Source organism: Microplitis demolitor, chromosome 5 (assembly GCF_026212275.2).
Source record: "Microplitis demolitor isolate Queensland-Clemson2020A chromosome 5, iyMicDemo2.1a, whole genome shotgun sequence".
NCBI classification, from domain to species: Eukaryota; Metazoa; Arthropoda; class Insecta; order Hymenoptera; family Braconidae; genus Microplitis; species Microplitis demolitor.
The window spans coordinates 2818139-2831415 of record NC_068549.1 but is presented as its reverse complement, the minus strand read 5'-3'; the positions used below and the strand labels follow the sequence as shown (position 1 = coordinate 2831415).

General features: G+C 32.0%; 1 protein-coding gene across 11 annotated transcripts in view; it reads left to right on the top strand.

Moving 5' to 3' along the window:
- The window catches only part of LOC103577124 (forkhead box protein P1), a 149348-nt gene that overhangs the window by 31211 nt on the left and 104860 nt on the right, over positions 1 to 13277 (top strand). For 2 of the 11 annotated variants that reach the window (XM_008557637.3, XM_008557638.3), the window contains exon 2: positions 8249 to 8299. The exons of the other annotated variants lie outside the window; for them this stretch is intronic. The gene's annotated coding sequence lies outside the window, so the exon portion shown is untranslated. The remainder of the gene's footprint in view (positions 1 to 8248; positions 8300 to 13277) is intronic. 11 annotated transcript variants of the gene reach the window in all.

Below are 13277 nucleotides of genomic sequence, written 5' to 3'. Positions count from 1 at the left end.
TTAAAAGATTAATTTATGGAGGGTCAATTTTTTTTTAAATACTTAAATATATTTTTTATAATATCCAATAAAGTTGATAATAAAAACTAAAAATTGGTGGATAAAATTAAGTTGAAGATATTGTAACATATTCTGACCGTAAAAAAAAAGATTAAAAATAATAACAAAGTCCGCTGGCAGTAGTAACTCTGTAAAAAGGGTGCGAGAGAGATTTGAACAAGAGCCACGGGGTTGCTATGCAAATTGGAAAGATAATAATCGATTGTCGGAGTATGGCCGGGTTGATGGACCGGTGGATGAGCCGCTCGTCCACCTGGACAACTCCGATCTCTCAGGCATATTTTTTTTAAAAATCATCTCCTACCCGCCTACTATCTACGTACCTTTTTACGTAGCAAGCTCTAGCAGTTGGTCTCTTCGCTCACCCCTATCACCCAGTCGGATCTCCCTCAAGGGAAATTATATCGTCTGCCCTCAACTCCATGGATCTACACACTCATTCCGGGCTCCAGAGATCCGAAGCATCCAATACCTTAGCTGTCCACTCTCATTCCGAGCTTTAAATATCCACCGCTTAAATTTTTTCCAACACGTTCTGATTTATTTTATCCCATTGCATGGTAAAAAATTTTAAATATCTTCTTTCCCCGGCTTGAGCAATTTAACAACTTATGGAAAGGATTAAATCGAGTCGTTACGAATTAATAATAAAAAGAAAAAAATAATAAACTATATATATGTATATATTTTATTCTTTTCTTTACAATAGATTCCGTAGTGTTTACATTCGCGATAAAACTCTGGGGGGGAAACAAACATGCGGGCATCGCACTCTCATGGGCAGTGTTTTCTGCTGCTACGCTGCCTAATGTAGCTGAGTAGTTGATGAATAAAAAATGACAAACAGAAATAAAACAACCAACTAAATAAATAAAATGAAATTCACTATTGCGATAAAACGTTTACAAACAAGAATTCATTTAAAATGTTTTTACGACTCTATGAAATACTTAGTCACTTATATGTGCGCTTTCGTGTGTTGATATTTTCATCAATATAATTTTACATTCAGGTAAAAGACCTAGGAAATTTAACGGACAGTTTAAATTATTCGAGGTCGACATAAATTTCGAGTAATGATGGAGATTTATAATAAGAAAAAATAGTCTGGTAAATGTAAAATAAAAAGCCGTGTGTACTTAAGGGAAGCATCGTCTGGCCACTGGAAAAAACATGAGAGACCCAAGTTGCTTACACACAGACTTCTTACCCCTTTTAAAATCTTTTTTTTATACACATAACAGTCGGGAATGTGTCGAGGGCTTAAAGGGTCGTGCGCGCGTTTTATGCATGTATGTTGTGTACAGTACTGTATGTACATATGAGGACGTTATATAAGTAGGGCTGAGAATTGTTTTGCTGCATCTATGAACAGCCACTCAGACTTTCCTCTTATGTGGACAATAATGCATAAGGTCAAATTGAAAAATTATCACACCAACTTTCCCCTGTTTGTTTAGTGCTGAGGGTCCAGTTTTTATTTTTTCGCGGTACTAAATATTTATAATTTTACACGCGCAGATTTTAAAATACTTTTACCTTAAAGCCTTCCTGCAATTAAAAAAAAAAAAAAAAAAAAAAAAAAAAAAAACATTTTTTCTCTAATGAGAGATTTTTGATTCAATTTTGTTTATTTTTATTTTGATCGAACTTTTTATATTTTCTATTTGGTCTTAAAATCGTGTCTAGTCTCTCCGCAGGTCTTGCTATCATTGAAAAAAATAATTTACGGAAATTTAGTTTTTATCAAAAAAGTCATGAGTCTATTAGTGACAGAATTTAATAATTGAAAAAAAAAAAAAATTTAATTTACTAAGGTAATTTTTCGTCTGTTACATTTTAAATTTTTGACACGCGATTAATATAAATAAAAAAGTCGAGTTCTGAATAATTAAAAAAAAAAAAAATGAAATTAATAATACATGAGGATACTCTTGGATTATATTGACTCACATTTGATAATTTTTTTTTTTTTACGTTCGTAAAATATTAAATGATGCAGAAAAGCAATGCAGGTATATTTAAGTAAGCATATAATACTGCAGGGGGTAGGAAAATATCGATTTTATAAGGGTAGTAAAATTAGTGAAGGGGTGAAGCAACTTCCGATCACCGAACCATCATCCGTTTATTTCTTACCGGCGGCGAATAATTAGAGCCGATAAGTCACGATGCAACACCACCCACCCACCTAAATGTACATATATGTTTATATATAAGAAATAGTCTGAGTTTATAAGGCAAAGTGAGGGTGGATAGAGGTTTTAAAGCCGAAAGTTAGGTGCTCCTGAGAAAAGGGGTTGGGATCGCGTGACCTCGACCTATCGTACTCCAAGACAGACAGACTTTGTTCGGCTTATATTCATATATATCTATGTATCTATATACATTTAATAGTTTATATGGATAAATAACTCCGCCTAATGCGCCTACAATTTTAATAACAGATTTAATAAACAATAAATATTTTATTTTTTTATTTTCTGGCTTCAAGTCTCTTAATAATTTTATTTCGTGAATTACTTTATCTGATTTGCGCTCGACTCGTTGGTAAACTTCCAACAATGCTATTACTCAATTTTTATTTTTTCATTATTTTATTATAAAGTTATTCTTATTAATGCTATTGTAAAATGCATTTTTCGGATATTACTTTTGGATAAAATTACTTTTTGAGTATTATTCGACGAATTATCGTAAATTTCAAGCATTCCGTGTCAGTTAATATTATGTTTTGAAGAAATAATGAAAACTACTCGATTGAATTGAATGAATAAAATGCCGGATTTTAAAATCAACTCAAAAAAATTACATTAAATTTTTTTTTATTCTTTACATAGAAGTTATATTATAATTTTCTAATATTTCCTTATCATAATTTTTCTGCTTTATGAATTCATTCATTGAATTTTTTATTTTCTTTTTCTTCATTAAAAAATCGGGCTTCTATTGATTTTGTTCAATAATTTTTTTTTTAATTATTTTAAATTCTCAACTATTGCTTATAGATTTTTTTTCATCATTTACAAATATTCAGATTTTTTTTTCTTTTTTTCAAAATTAACAAAAAATTTTTTTTTAAGTTTTTACCCTTGAGTTGTATTAAAAATCATCAGAATTGTCAAAAACTATTTTTTAAAAAATTTTTGAATTTTTGAAAAATATTTTTTTTAAAGACGTTTTAAATTTTTCAAATTTTTTTTTTATTTATCAGTGAAAATTCCAAGATTTAACTTCAAATTTTTTTTTTTTTTTAAATTTACGAGTTTTTATTTTTGAAATAAATAAAAAATAAAAAGGTACACAAAGTATTTAAATTTTTTGTAGAGTGAGAAAGTAAGGGAAAGTAGAAAAGAAGAGGCGGTATAGAGATATAATAAAAAGAAAAACAAAAAATTATTTCACGAGGGTGGATTATTCAAGCGAATTGAACTAACAAGATCCCAAAGGGCAGTTTATATTTAATGTCACCGGTAAACCCTAAAGACTGTAAGAATATGATGGCTTGACAGTTGCATGATAATTTTGTGATAATTTTTACGATTTACATGTAATAGCTTTACAGCTTACGAATTATATAAATAATTTAAAATAAATAAACTCATTTTAAAATACACCGGGGCCAAAATTGTGAAATATAAATTTTAAATTAACCCAGAGAATTGTAATTATTCTTTTTCCAATCAAAAGTCGCTGCAAACAAATAATTAATTGACGTATAGACAATTTTTAATTGACACATTTTTTTTTTTTTTTATTGATTGAGGAAATTTACTGTATGACCCAAGACATTTTTGAACTTTTAATAATTAATGAGATAAATAAATGAAAACAAGCAACGGAATTTAAGTGAATAAAGTCTCTAAGATAACAAAAGAAAAACTATCAGCTGTAAAAATAAATTTTCAGTGAAAAATTAATTTCCTTGAAAATGTCAATAGTTCACAGACGTTTTAATTTTTTTTTTATTGAAACTGAACAAATTAAATATTCTATAATGAAACAGTGGAAAATATTTTTATTTTCATCTGACATAAGGGACAATGGAGGACGCAAAGTAGGCTTCAAATTTTTTTGAAAACTGATTTTATGGAAAATGAATTTTTTTAGCCAACACAGAAACCTCCAGTTATTTTAGTCTATTATTAAATGAACCGGAAGTCAGGTTGATTAAATTACTTTGAATGCTATATTTTAACTTAATCATCAAATCCAAATTGTAATTACCAGAAATGATTAATTTTTAATGGATATTTAAAATTAATTACTTCAACACTTCGAACATCAAAAAATTACCACGAAAATAAACCGACCCATTAAATTTCGACTACATATAAGTTTAAATTTATTGAGTTTTATTAACAAGTACAATACAACAGTGATAGTAAATACATTATTGAGTGGAACAGAAGAGTATTAAGGTTTATATGAGTGATCAAGTCCTTGGGTTATAGTTAAGGACATTTCTTATCCCATAGTTTCTTGCCATTGTTTGGCTTGAGAAGTGAGTTGATGAGAAATGGAGAACATAGATCGTCATGCCGCATCCCAAGTAGACAATGTCTACTAACGTCTTGGGTAACATGACTGCCGGTCATTTATTAACGTCCACTTCTCACCGAGCGTCAAGACTTTGTCATCTATCAGCCACTCATTCGTACCACACTCTCCTATCGGAAAGCTCCAATAAATCTTTTTCGTCACACCAAGATGACAATATTTTGGGTTCACATCACAAATAATAAAACACTTGATACAATGTCATAATTTATTGCACTCTGCAGGGGTGGGTTGGACTGAAAGAGGAGGCTACTAGAAAAAATGTACTTTTTTAATCTTGAATATGGTGAATTTTTTGCTTCCCATTTAAAAAATAGACTTTTCAAAAAATCATTTTTTTTTTTCACCAAAATTAAATATTTCAATTTGTCTGATCCCCACTTGTATTAATGTTCATATTGAATGGTAATTTTTTTATTTTGACATCAAAGCCTCTCAAATTTTAATTTGAAATCAGGCATTTAATTAGTGTTGATTATAAGCTTTTGATATCGTTTAATTTTCATTGCTGTCATTTATATTTATTGCATTTATTTATTTATTACAATTTAATTACAATAAAAATGTATTTCGGTTGTAATATTATTTTAGTTGACATATAGACCGGAATGTTCATAAAGTAATTCAAATATTTCAATATATTGACTTCAATATCTGTTCGAAATATTTGTATACTACAATTGACAATACAAATTCAATTAAGTTGGCATTCCATATGTAATTTCTTCTACTAGTCAAACAAATAAACGCACAGCGTGAATATTTTCATTATTTTCTTTGTTCTTTGTTTTTTGGGGTCTTTGTAAAACAGGGGCAATATGAGATACACGAAATATTTAGTAGCAAATAAATAAATTTTTTTTAATGCTATTCGCATTGAGTTTTATGTATTGAGAATTTTTTATTTTTTTAAAATTAATGGTTTTCTAAATTCTTCACCATTACGCATTTCAAGAGAACAATAAAAAATTTATAAAAAAATAAAAGGGCAACATGAGGATGCTGGCAAAAATATTGACGTTTTAATTCCGAAAACATTAAATTGGAAAAAAATTATTTTTATTTTCGGGCAAAAAGGGGTGGAATCAAATTTTCTTTTTGAGAAAATTGTAATAATAATAAAAAAATTTAAATGCATAAATAAGTAATGAGTAAGTAAAATGAATCTCATGTTCAGCGGTTAAATTAATATGTTATCAACCCCTAGTGCAATAGTATATGTATAATAATACCAAGTGCCAGAGCAACCGAAGAAGAGGAAGATATATATATATATATATATATATATATATATATATATATACATAGATCTAAGAATTGGGGATCTTAGGGTCTTGTAAGGCGGGTCAAACATCGACATGTCTGCTCTAAGCATCATTCCATATACTCTTGTATACCTCAGCTCTACAGCACATATCCTTTCCTTAGTATACCGAAAATTCTCTCATACTGGCATAAGGGTCTTACCACCACGAAAACATAAACTAGATCTCTCTCAAGTTTGTGTATATAATACGTGAATCTTGCTACTTGCTTTACTTGTCTCACCAATTTAACCCTCCTAATTAATTTATAACCCGCTCGTGACTCACGTGTCAGCAAACCACGCCAGCTAGTTAATATGTAAACCTCGACCAATTATTCATAACACAATTAACAAGTCAAGAAAAGACAATAATAACTTATTTAGTGTTTCCATTTTTTTTAAAAATTAAACAGTCAGTGGTTCCTCTAACTTCTTGTTGATAAATAAATAATATAGAGTGAGATGTAGAGTAAGGGCATTAATATGTTATTGAGAAGGAGTCTTTGAGGATGGACTGGTTAACTCGATGGCTTTGGAATCCATAGATTGGGACGGTAACAATCAGCCGTAAATTATAGCTTCAATATCCATTGTGTGTACTCTCCCTCTTTGCTCTAGAACAAGCCTAACCTCTCAAGGAGCCAGAGCTCGAGCTGGAGTAGTAGAAGCAGTCTGAACCCAAGACAACTCACCCCCGGTTCTCGAGGAACTAAGAACCTATACCACGAGTGAGGGGATGAGGGTGAGAAAGAGAGAACAAGAGGCAGGCAGGTTCTTAGGCACTGGCATACGTACTCACTTTCTCTTTCTCGCTCAGTCGAGTCGTCGGGTTCACTGACGGGTTCGTCGGGCCTCGCCCAACTCAACCAAGAGATATGTATATTAATGGGGCAATCTTACATAGTTTTGTTTACTTTGCCATTCTCGGCGTACACAATTACTATCCTTGGTCCCTCCACGACTAGACCACCCTACTACTTACTAGCTCTATAATGTGGCCTGGTACCTCTTGTACTCTCTAGAGCTTTTCAACTAACATATATTCTACAACTGCTTGATATACTTGTTTACTCATTGTTATTTTTGAAGCTATGATTATTGATATTTTTCATATTTCCTAATTAATTCCCCTGATTATAAAGTAAATTTAATTATTTAAAAATTAATTGACATTAATGTAATTAAATGTTGAAATTTAATTATAACTAAAACGGTTTATTGTATCGCATATGCAGTCACACTTTAATGCGGAGTTACTGTTTATTTTAATTAATTTTATTTTTTTGAATAAATAATTTATTTATATTGTACGCAGAAAAAAGTTTTACTCGTCCCTAGAAATTTTTTTGGATTTTGAATTGAAAATAAAAATTTTTTTTGAGATGAAAAATAAATTATTATTATTATGACTATTAAATTAAAAAAATTTATTATTTCGTAGATGTAAAAAAATTTTGTTTGTAATGAAATTTAGTGAGTCACGGAATCGAAAGTAATCAATATTACTATTCGGAGATGTATGCTCGAATGTGGGCAAACATTGTATACACGTGTGCATTGTTACAGTTGGTAGAGTGTGATAGAGCTTGGAAAGGCATCACTACCAGTAGCAACAGCACAGCAGCTTCTCCAGCTCCATTACCAGCATCGGCAGCTGAAGACGGGGGTGGATTTTAAGAGGGAGATATAAAATGAGAAAATGCTCGGATATATAATTGACAGTGGGAGAGAGAGCACTTGGGTTTTCAGGCTGGTACATGTTACAGTAACAGCAGCAAGTGCTGGTAGTGGTAGGGTAGTAGTGTAGTGGTAAGGGTGACTGGCAAGTGAATGGAATGAGGAAGAAGGAAAGGGGTGGACAGCCGGACAAACAAAACCCTTGCTGCTTCATTTCTGCCCGTCTGGCTAGACACCGACCCCTTTATACACGTATATTATACGCGGCAGCGCGCCCATCGTTTCCGTTCTAGACGCTTACACTACACGTTCGGTTTCGTTTTCGTTCGTCCCGCATGCCTCTTTTTTTAAATTTTATTCCCGATCATGTATACTTTCCAACTCGTTAATTAACGGTTTTATTCAGACTCACGTGGACAATACTACAATGCTCGCATGGAACATACATTGTTCTTTATTGCCACGGAGGATGTCAAGTCTTATTAATTAACATCAAGATATGTCATGTTGATTTTTATTTTAAACATTATTTCGCATATCAAAATATCTATTATATGTTTCCTGTATTGCCTGTAGAGCTGTCATTAGATTTATGTCGTAATCGGTTTGCTGTGAATTCAATGAATCCAACATTTTGTGTTGCAGGTCAGTGGTGAATTGTTCTTCGGCCACTGAGAGCGGACATGGTTCATTGACGTGAGTTCAAAGTACTTTAACTTAACTCATTTTTCTCCCTCTCCTCGGGCCCTTCCGCCGTCGCGACTATATCTAGTACTTAAGTATATGTCTATCTTTACAAACTTTATAAATCGATTAGTTTACAATCCCCTCGCTGCTAAGTGCACCCCTTAGTGTTACCAAACCATGACTTGGCCTCAGTAGCAAAGCCAAAGTCGAATTTTTTCGTTAATAATCCAAGTTATTACGCCTCATTAATTTATTTGATAAAAATATTTCAACCTTTTTCAAATTATGTACACTCTTTTATAAAAAATTTTAATTATCATAAATAAAAATATATAATTTTTTACTTGGGATTAAAATTTTTAAAATAATAAATTACAGTGGCCAATACTTACAAGTATTTTACTAATTAAAATGTTACTGAAATAGTGACCACACGGGGGAATATTGAAATAAAAAAAAAAAAAAATACAAAGAAAGAAGGAAAATATGTAAAGTGATAACGAAAGGGTTGAAACCCTACTAGTATATGGAATATTTGTTTCACTTTCTCATCGTTTCTTTCAAACCAATATTTCCTGGTATATGATTTTTTTCGGTTGTTTTCTCTTTGGTTTTCATTATGCTGTGGGAACAGAGTCGAGAGAGGGAAAGAGAGAGAAGGGGTTACTTATTGGGATGGGTACACAGCCGTTCGAAGACTTAGCACCAGCCTTAATAACAATTGGCTATAAACTAGTTTCCAGAGCAGCCGAACGCCTGGTATTACCGCGATATTATTCGAAGTAGGGTTTATATATATGTATATATATATATATATAGCCTACTGGTGATATTGTCTCTGTTGCTTTTGCTCTTTAACGCTCGCTTTATCGCGCACCTCTTGTATTTTCCTGGTGTATGTACAAATGTATTTATATATGTGTATATATATATATATCTGTTACACTTGTTCTCATTGCACCTCACCCTTAACATTTTCCACCTCCGCAACTGCTTTACCATACAAACCACAGACCAGAGGGCCATTTTAGATCAACGGATGTTATATTACCGCTATTATTAACTCGTGTTAATTGTTGTGTTTTTATTTACTTTTTTTTGCAAGATCGTTTTCTTGTCATACATTGAAAAGCTTGTTGAAAATTATGACGGCTAATAAATTGCTATTCAAAAAAAAAAAAAATGTTTTTGGCGAAATTTTAGGGCAATAAAATTTTTCCAACCCTCTGATATTCAAATTTTTAAATTAAAAAAATATAAATCACATTAAAAATTATGCATTAGTAAAAATAGCCTAGATCTATAAAAAAATTATAAAACCAACTTTAAAACAAAAGCAATCATAATAAAGTAAAAAAATATGACAAATGTAATGTTGATAAAAAAAAGTCTCAATTGTTATAATACTATTGCAACTTTACCACTCTGGTCGGTAACTCTCTCAGTCTCTGGCTCTCTGGGATCCCGTGGGCCGAGTGAAAGTGTGTGGGAGTGAGAGAACGAGTTCCCGGTCGGTGGGTATGGGGTAAGAGAAGACCAGTAGAGAGTGAGAGAAGTAGAAATTATAATTGCAGTCTATAGAACCTGGTGCAGGAATAAAAACTTAAAGCCCCATTCACAAAGCCACGCGCTTGCGAGGTGGGTTAATTGAAAACTACCGAAAAGCACAATTTCACGAGAAATTATTTCTATTCATTAGCCACCCAGGCCACGGGCATGGGCACGGGTTGGTTTGTGTGCATGCTAAAGCGAGAGAAATCGAGCTAAAAATATTCGGGCCAGATTATGAGGAGCCAGAGGGGAGACTATTTTTTTTCACTGCCTATATAACGTCGGCAATGTTAATAGTGGCGAAAAATAAAAAAGGAGGGTTGCAGCGTTGCAAAAGGTCTGACCACGGAGTAGTGTAAGCCCGAAAAACTTTTTCTCAGCGGCTTTTTGTTTTTATCCACGATGCTCGCCTTTTTGTTTAAATTTTTTTTCCACCCCCATGTCCTCGTCCTCTCCAACAGCTTCTATTCTCTACTACCGCTTGTGGTGTAATTATATAACATAAATACAATCACCTTTTCGCGACGTTATTTTTGCGCATAAGCACAAAAGCCCGCGGCTACTTCGCCGAGCTCGGCCTTCTACCTACGACTACTACTACTACTGCTGCTACTGATGTTGGTATACAGTATTATGTTTTATACTACTATATACTTGCTTGGCAAAGCTTTTTCAGAAACGTTTTACCAAATCAATTTATGGGCTACAGCCCGACTCATTCGCATTGTCCGACGATACTACTCTTCTTCGTCCCTTATACTGCTGTATAACCTTTTACTTTCTCATAAGCTCTTTGTCCAGAGGATCCTATTGTTGTGACGGAAAATAATATGTCTGTTTATAACCTCGATGTCTAACAAACAAATCAAAATTTAATGAAAAATTTTTTAATTTTTATTTTTAAAATCTTGACCACTTAATTTTCTAATCTCCAAATGATAGTGAATTTTTACAGCGAGCAACAAAAAAAATTTTTGATGAATTAAAGCTCTAAGGTATTGAATATTTTTTTTTAAAATAATTGTAATAGAGAAAAAAAATACTGGGTCATGGTATGAAAAAAAAAATTAAAATATAGTTAGTTTATAATAAACTAAATTAAAAGTTTAAAAAAAATGAAACAACTTAAATCTGATGAAGTAAAATATTAGAAAAAAAAAAAAGTGGTGGGTATTTAGTTGGTCAATGAATTTACAAGCCCCTTGTTAACAAGAACGTGGTGTAGTACGTGTGAAAAAAAAATAGTCGGTAGAAAAAATACTTGAGAGGGTGAATTAAAATGAAATAAAACTGCTTTAGTAGAGTAGAGGAGTATAGTTAGAGACTAGTAGCGGGATATAATAGGGTAGTTTTCTCCGGTCTATCAAAAATAATAGTCTATTATAATTTTGTTGTGTTATTAAATATGCAGTGCAATTTGTAAGAATAACACAAACTAAATTAATGAAAAATATTTTTTTATTTATTTTTATTGTAGTTTATATTTACTGCATTACGTTGTATGTAAATGTTGTTTTAAGTCCTTGTTGTTGGACCGTTGAACAAGAGATACGGGAAAATAAATTACAAAGCGCAGTCCGTTGATCCCCACAATATTTGTCTTCACGGCGATTTTACAAGATTTCTATCTGGTTAGGGCTTATAAATTAAATCAACGAATTTTTTTACTCCCGGGCAGAATATAAGAAATGAATAATAATGATCGTAATGGAAGAAAAAAAAAGATTGTAAATCAATCGGTATTTTTTTGTATCATGTCTTGTGATATATTTGAATAAGAATAAGAGTGTAAATTGAAAGATTTCTGTATAAGATTTGACTATTTTTATTCTACTATCAGTTTGTAAGGCTTGAAAAGAAACCCGTGTGTCGAAATGTTAAAGCATTCGTGACAAATTGATTTCTATTATCGTGAGGTTTTTCTTTGTACTACTGTATTGATAGCCTTATTTTCCTTTTTTGACAGTAAAATAAATTTTTTTTTAGATCCGTTGAATTAAATATTTTTATCTCAGTATATTTTATCAGAGCTATAAGACTTTAATTTTCAAAATATTTAACTGATTATTTAAAAATTTACCATTCAAAATAATATTTATTTTTCCAATCTCGAGAAAAAAACTTGATTAGAAATTTCAAACTTCTCCTCTCTTGATCTTGAAAACTATAGGCTGTAATTCCAGAAAAATTACGATTTCCATGAAAATCATAAATTTAAGATTAATTAAAAAATTTGAGGAAAAAATTAAATTTAACATAAAGTCACAAAACATTTGAGTATCAGCTGACATGTGAAATTTTTTTTCAAATTTACAATTGAAATTTTTCAAAAAAAAAATATTACGGATGGAAGATAAAAATTTTCTTGTATAAATAAAAAAAAATTGAACTAATGAAAATAAACAAAGTTAATTGTCCCTAGTAAATAAAGAAGTGAGTAAAAGGGCGTAAAAAAATAGAATAAAATTTTTTTGATAACAAAAAAAAACTTTGATTTCTAATTGACAGTAGACTATGATAGATATAGTAACGAAATCGTTGAAGTAACTGAAAAGGTAACAAGCAAAAAGGACTTTACTAACGAAGTGGCCGTGGAGCATATTCCGGGATGACTTGCCGAGAGGTCGCGCTCCAATAATGTTACCCCGTATTTTCTAGTAACATCGTCCACTCTTTCTCTCCCTCCCGCAACTTCCCTTATCCAGTTATCCTCACACCCTTCAGCAGCAGTACACACTGTTATGTCTATCCCCCTTTAGTAAGCGTCAGTGTTTGCTCAACTCTTTGTGTCCCAAGAGCATGTCCCACGCACATACCGGACATTGTCATGACGAGTATAGGAAGAGAGGTTCCTGCTCTATGTCAACTCAACTAGCCAGTGAAGAATAGAGAATAGTGTACACATCTATATGTACAAATGAACCTGGAGAAAATGTGTTGCATTGAAAGTGGGTAACGTGACCCTCAGCCCCAACACAACTGCCCCTTTTTCCTAAACGGGGGCAACGTTTCCGTCCGCGCCACTGTTGCCAATGTGTGTCCGAGACCGTGTTGGTCGAGCTAAGTTTTTTTTTTAGTTGTTGCATGCATAATAGCGTTAGGATTCATTAGCAATCAGAGATGGGGCGCCCAGAAAAAGAGGAGAGACGTGGGAGTCTGAGGGTGGTCTGCTGCTGATGCTGATGCTCTGGCGTCTACTTGTTTGTTTACTACAATTCACTGGGTTGCAATTTTCTCTTCTTCCTTCTCTTCCCCAACTCGATTATTCAACGTATCTATTCTTTTACTTTTTTCTTTACTTATTTGTTTAGTTTTTAGTTTTTTTTTAATTATCGTACTTATCAGTTTTATCCTGGGATTGAATTAAAAATATTAATTGGACGATTTTACGAGCTCGCTTTTATTAAATCTGTTGGTTAGTTTTTTCGTTTGCTTA